Below are 7,300 nucleotides of genomic sequence, written 5' to 3' on the forward strand. Positions count from 1 at the left end.
GCATTTAAAAGCACAGTAACTTTGTGTGAAAATGTTACCTGCAGGTTAACACACCCACCCCAAACTAACCCACCGCTAACTCAGTGCTAACTCAGCGCTAACTGTAGGCTGTAAGTTAATTATCTCTGTTCAGGTGAACGAGGTGTAGGATGTGGAATCTAGAGCTGTTCTCTAACAGTAAATTAAGCTGTACTGTTACTTCACTGGTTACTTTCCTCAGATGGGATCCAGTCAGACCTGCAGTGGCGTTAATGGTGAGTAAACACAGTTTAGTGTAAAGTCTAGTTTAGCACAGGGATCATTTCTGAGCGGCTTTGTTTTCTCTCTGTTGTAGTTGGTCGTGTCTGAGCTCGGCCTTTGACCTCGGCCTGTCTTGGTTCTGTTCCTCTGCTGGCCATGGGGAACTACAGCTCTGGTCTTTACACTGGTGAGGAACATCCTCCCTCTCTCCCTCTGAAGACACATCACCTACTTCTTAGTTTAGACATACTTTATTTTAAATGTTGTATTTTACTCATTTTACAATAATAATGAGAACATCAAACTGTAAAGTAACTGTATGTAGTCATAGAGAAAAGTAGGTCAAGCATCTCACTGAGGATAGTTTTCCAACATTACTGAAGAATGTAAGCTCCCTAAAACTAGACCTACCCGTCCTTTAGGCAACAGCAGTGTTGAACCCAGACAACTGAAGCTAGACCCTCAGACCTTTAGGGTCACTTGATGAGGCTCTTATCCAGAGCTTTTACAGGTGAATCAGTTTACACAGGTTGGTGAATGTAGAGTTAGGAGTCTTACCCAAGAAACTCCAATTGCTATGGTTAAGGTAGTTGGTGTGGCACAACATATAACACCACTACCATCATGTGGGGAAACTGGGGTTCGATTCCTGGTCTGGGTGACTGTGCTGCACTACACCAATAAGAGTCCTTGGGCAAGACTCCTGACACTACTTTGGCCCTCCTCTGTAATACGAGTAACCTTGAAAGATTGCTCTGGATAAGAGCCTCAGATAAATGTAAATGTAATGTATGTTTGGTTATGGTTGCTAGAACGTTATGTGAATGTTCTAAATGATGGTTTGTTCCTAGAACATTCAATCTGTTTTCTGTTTCCTAGAACGTTGTACTCTACTTTTTATTATAGAATATAATATTATATATTATTTTTATTATTGTATTTTTATTAAGCAAATTCATTGATTCATTAATTCCACATTATTCAAAACCAACCTTCAGAACCTCCTATCAAGGTTTTTTTATTGTCAAAGGCTAAATATTAAATGACGTCATATTGATTTGGATCAATATCGCCCAGCACTAGTCCCATGCTTTCAGAACATTCCTGTAATGTTATAGACATAATGCTAACCTCTCTAGAACCTTTTAAAAACATTGCTAAAATGTTCCTTTAACATTCTCTGCTAGCTGGGGAATCAAATCTGTCTAACTTTCCTCTCAAAACTTAATCAGAAATAGAAGAATATCCACCTCTGTTATGCTGATTATTCTAGGATTTCTGTAACAGAATGTTAGCACTGAGCTAATGCTGATAAACAGGAGGATGTTTCAGGTATTTTAGATTAAGCACGAAGACTTGAAGCTTATGAAGAACGCCACACATGCTTTATCTGGACATTAACATGTATTTCTGCTCAACTGTTGTAGTGAAACTCACTCCCTACACTCATTACACTGGAAACACACACTGATGAAATCAGCTCTGACATCATTTTGGAAGCAAACCCCTTCATAAAGTGTCAGATCATTTAATAACAGCTTCATGTGGTGCAACATTAAGTGACAAGGACATACAGTCAAATCTATAAGAATCTGGACAGTGATTTACTTTTTGACAAAGTTCCTCCATTTGCACAGGGTCAAAAGTAAATGGACAATTCATTGATATGCAATTTCACTGATATGCCAGCTGTGGCTGGTTCCCTCATTATTTCATTACGGATGAATGAGGTCTACATGAGGTCCAAAGAGGTCATGATTCTGTTAAAGGAGACAGACGTTAGACTGAGGGCCTTTGGGAGTGCCCAAGGCTAAAATGTAGTACATTCTGAAAAGTCACTCTAGAGGAGGTCGGCGTATCATTACCAAAGAGTCGCCCTTGTGAGCGTAAATCCAGAGGGTTTTCTTTAAGATTCAAACCATTGGTAACATTCAAGAACAGAAAGCTCAGCTTGGACTGATGGAGAATCAGAACTGCCTGATCAGATCTGGAACAAGATTCTTTAGACAAATAAAACCAAGACCAACTTGAGATTAAAGAAGGAAATGAAGGGTTTATGGGTTTATCTGAATCAATACCATCTGTCAAACATGGTGGAGGAGCCGGCCCTCTTTATGAGCTTATTCAGTCTCTTCTTATCTGCCGTCGAGATGCTACTGCCCCAGCAGACCACTCCATAAAAGATGGCAGATGCCACCACTGTGTGGAAGACAGTCCTCAGGAGCGCTCCCTGCACCCCAAAGGACCTCAGTCTCCTCAGCAGGTAGAGTCTGCTCTGGCCTTTCTTGTAGAGAGCTGCAGTGTTGACTGACCAGTCCAGTTTGTTGTTCAGATGAACACCCAGGTATTTATAAGAGTCCACACTCTTGATGTTCATACCCTGGATGTTCACTGATCCACCACCAGTTGTTTGGTCTTTCCCGTGTTTATCTGAAGGTGGTTCTGCAGACACCAGTCCACAAAGTCCTGGATCGGTTCTCTGTACTCGCTGTCCTCCTCATTAGTTAGGGTTAGTGAGCATTTGGGCATGTAAGGCTGCCAGTAGAACTGAGTTACTGGTGTTTACGGATGTTCTGCTGATAGAGCTTGAAGGATGAATTCTGAAGATTCAATCAAATACTGCAGAACTCACAGACAGTGCTGTACAACATACCACACAAGCAACCCAAGAGCTCCTTTACTTAAGAAATTGAGATGTTCTAAGAGCTCATTTCTTTACCTCAAATCCACTGAGGTGGTGTACAGCAACAACATTGCAAAAAACAAACATTGTCACTGTCCAAATACTTATGGACCTGACTGACATACAGCCACTTCCACCCAGAACACCACACTCAATCTAACTCAATCAAACACAAGGGTCCAAACGTCCAAAAGCTGGGCGAGCAGAAGAACACACTGTCCCACACTGCAGGTGTTTGTGTTATTTTGTCTTACAGATGTGGAGCATTTTAAAGGCATCGTGTCGTCCCCCGAGAGAGCAACGCTTGGCCAGAACGCTCTGGAGAACACCAGCCTTAATCATGTCAGTAAGTGGATCTGCCCTTCATTACTGGTGTTCTCACGGTGTTCTCAGGGTCAGCAATCCTAGATTGGATCCATGCATCCTGGATTTGATATGTGCACATAGAGGATACAGCCCCGTTCAGTCCTGCTATTTTCAGTGCGTCTCAAGAGACTGCTTAAGATAAGATAGTCCTTTATTAGTCCCACAGTGGGGAAATACTCAGTGTCAGCAGAAAGGGGTAGCAAGACACTCAGATGCAGAAACGTAGATAAACGTAGATCCCCAGCATCTCCACTGAATTTGTGAGGGCAGTGGTGGCTCAGCGGTTAGAGTGCCGGGATATCAATAACAGGGTTGTGGGTTCGATTCCCGGGCTCGGCAAGCTGCTACTGTTGGGCCCTCTCTGCTCCCCGGGCGCTGGAGTTGGCTGCCCACCGCTCTGGGTGTGTGTCTGTACTCACTGCCCCTAACACGTGTGTGTGTGAGTGTGTGTTCACTACCAGATGGGTTAAATGCAGAGGACACATTTCGCTGTACGCTGTACAGTGACAAATACCTGCACCTTTACCTTTTTAAATGACCAATATATACACAATATAAAAAATATAAATAAAAAACAATGACAATATTATTTACAGATTATTTACAGATAATTGCAAATGACTCTTAATAGCACGTGTGTGTGTGTGTGGGGGTAGGGGGGTATTGCACATTGTATTTTTACATTGAGGGATCTCTATTTCATTATGAGCTTATTCAGTCTCTTCTTGTCTGCTATAGAAATGCTACTGCCTCAGCATATAATAATAATAATAATAATAATGACAATAAATAATAATAATAAATAATAAATAAATAAATAATAGTAATTAATAATAATAATAATAATAATAATAATAATAAATTATAATTATAGTTTGTTATTGGAGCATGTTTAGCATGCTGGAGTAGTTAAGTGATGTATATGGGTGGTGCTTTGGTGTTTACACTACAGGAATAATGTGGTCATCCATGTCTCTGAACACCTCCGAATGTGGCTGGACTGATCGGATTACAGTAGTCCTTCACACCTGGCATTTTTAGTGCGTCTCGAGTGACCGCTTGTGATTGGATTTCTCACATCGGTGCCGCTGTAAGAGGGACAAGGCTCACATTAATATACAAATATCATAATATAAAATACCAGCCGTGAGTATCTCCTGTATCAGTAGGGAGCTGGTTACAGGAGCCTGTTCAGATAACGGGTGTGGCCAGGGTGGCCTCCAGTACTATGTGTGTTCTGGCTTGGTGTTGGCGTGGTTTATATGGGTGGTGCTTTGCTGTTGAGGATGCATGGAGATGCTTTGGCGTTCACACTACAGAAAGAATGTGGTCATATGCGGCTCTGACCACCTCGGGACGTGGTTTGAGTGATCAGATTACAGTGAATCTTTGCTGGCCACTTATGATTGGATCATGGCAATGGATGCATGTTAATGCCAGGTGTGACTACTTGTATGTCAGTGTTCATCAGCCATGCTCATATTTCACTATGGTCATCATCCTTTTGGGCAGCAGCTCAGCAGCAGCAGCGGCATTAACTTGAAGAAAAAAATATGATAAGCTTTTTTAAAAAGAATATTTATTAAAAGTTTCCTAAATAAAACAGAAATATTTTCTGAATTTTTAAATTTATATTTATTAAAGCAAGCAAATCGCAGAGCCTTAAAATCAGCAGCAAATTACAAAAATTTATTAATAAAGTGTGTGTATGTGGGTTCTTTCAGGACACAGGTGTGATCACACTAAACACAGATGTGGGACAAATTATTTGGGTGTTTTAATGCAAAATATTAAGAACCTGGCTGCTTTGCTAGATTACAGATTACAGATTTAATTTAACGTGAGGACTTTTTAAAAGTTAGAATTGAATTTTTGAAAATGTGAAATTGATTAAACATTAAATTAAACATCAAAGGATACATTAACATCATAAAATAGATACTTGCTCTGTTGACTTGCTGTTAGAGCTTCAGTGAACTCAGTTCTACATACATTATTAATTTATAATGTAAAATCTTTTAATTTTGGTTTTATTGAAGTTTTTTATTGTTTGTTTTGGTGTTAGAGGCTCAGATGACTGATACACACTTCTTAAAAAGAATGGGTTCTAGTCTACAGCCATCTATAAGAGGTTTTCCTGCATATGAAGAAGAGCATTCAGCATTCAGATGATTTGAGTGGTTTTATAAACACAGTATAAACAGTCTTTACTGAAGAACCCTTGAAGAACCCTCTTTAAGTGTGTATAGAAAATCTTCCAGGATAGTGAGAATCGAGCAGTAGGGCATAGAGCATTTCTCAAACACAGGCCTGTGAAGCAGCCGGGGGTCATGTTCCGGGGGTCATGTTCCCGGGTTATTGTCTCCGGAGAGGGCAGAGCAGAGCGTCAGTGTGAAGAGCTTGTGTCTGAGATGTCCTTGGGTTATATTTAACCCTTCTGTGTTAACGTGTGAGGAATGTGTACACACACACACACACACACACACACACACACACACTTCTGTTGTCGAAGTTGTCTGAAGTTTCTCCTTTAGTTTTACACTGGAGCGAACTATGGAAGATGATCTCACCCACAATTCCTATAGCTTACTGCTTTAGACTGAATGGGTGGGGCTAAATGACAGTAGGCTGAGTGGACGGGGCTAAACTGCTGTAGGTCGTGGTGTCACACTGTTTTATTTAAGGATGAACTCTGTCTTTTCTTTAAAAAGAGCCCTTACCCCCCCTCCCCCCCCCTCCTCTTTGCTGTTCCCTCTGTGTCCTGCAGGTGATGCTGAAGAGTCGGTGCTTTGGGGGCAGGATGAACCAGACCTGTCTGCCCTCAAATTTCTCCACATTGTTCCTGAACCATGCAGGGAAAACCCAGTAAGTCAGACAGACAGACAGACAGACAGCTCTATTTCTCTATTGTATGTAGTTTTCCATTTCTAGAAAAGGCCATGTTTTTATTTTATTTTTATTTATTTTTGATTCTGGATATGAGAAATCCAGTTTCAGTAAGTAAAATAATTTTTAGTGTGTATGAAATGTCCATTTGAGGTCATATAGAAACAGCTTGACCATCACATGATTCAATGATTTAATGATTGTGTGTCAGAACTACATTTACACTTTACTGTTTACTGCATTACAACCCGAAAGCTTTGTGTCTTCTGCCCTCTAGTGGCATAAAGCCATCACAGCACAGTTGTTAAAGCTGAAACACTGATCATATGAGTCTCTGTAACTGTAGCCACCAACCAGGACTGATTTTAAACCTCCAGACTGATCTGACTTACTGAGTCCGCTCATCCACAGTGACTCAGTAGATACATACAGTACGTAAGGCGGTTGCTATGTGCTTGTTGTTAGATAGTCGGTATGGTACTACTAGGTAGCTGCTAAGCAATATACAGTATAATGGCTTCCAAAGTGGTCTGTATGGTATCCTAGATGGTTGCTAGGATGTTGATAGATGTTTATTCAACATCCCACATGGTTGCAATTGTGTCACTAGTCTACTGCTATCATGAGTGCAGAAGAGGAGTGTACACACACACACACACAGGAAACCACACATTAAATCAAAACCAAGTGTGTGTGTGTGAGAGAGAGAGAGAATGTAAACGGACACTACAGACTCATATAATAAGAAATAAATATGCTGTGACTGTAGTTTGATTATGGTTGTGTGTTACTGTATATTTACAGGAGCCTGTTGCCATGGCAATTGCTGCATCTTCTGCACTCCCGTCCGGATCAGCCCTGAAGCCCAGACTCACACCGTCCGGCCCGGCCACTCTAGAGGGGCTCAGAGACGAGATGCAGGACATGAGAGGAGAACTGGAGCTGCTGAAGAATCAGCACAAGTCAGCACACCAGGCTTTACCATATTAAAGGGGAACTTCACCAACTTTTCCAAATTCTCCTCCACTTAGTGTGTGAGCTGAGCTCAGTCGGGGGGGAGGGGGGTGTTAGGGATTTGGTGTGAAACTGAGCTTCACTGTAGAGAAACTGACCCAAACTGACTGG

At 41.3% G+C, this 7,300-nt stretch overlaps 1 long non-coding RNA gene across 1 annotated transcript; it reads left to right on the top strand.

Moving 5' to 3' along the window:
* The first annotated feature begins 219 nt into the window (after window positions 1-219).
* On the top strand, window positions 220-3,249 carry LOC140539879 (uncharacterized). Its single transcript, XR_011977851.1, has 3 exons — window positions 220-254; window positions 335-427; window positions 3,180-3,249. It is a non-coding gene; the product is annotated as an uncharacterized lncRNA (long non-coding RNA).
* Window positions 3,250-7,300: the final 4,051 nt, after the last annotated feature.

The sequence above is a fragment of the Salminus brasiliensis genome, chromosome 18, assembly GCF_030463535.1.
Source record: "Salminus brasiliensis chromosome 18, fSalBra1.hap2, whole genome shotgun sequence".
NCBI lineage: Eukaryota > Metazoa > Chordata > Actinopteri > Characiformes > Bryconidae > Salminus > Salminus brasiliensis.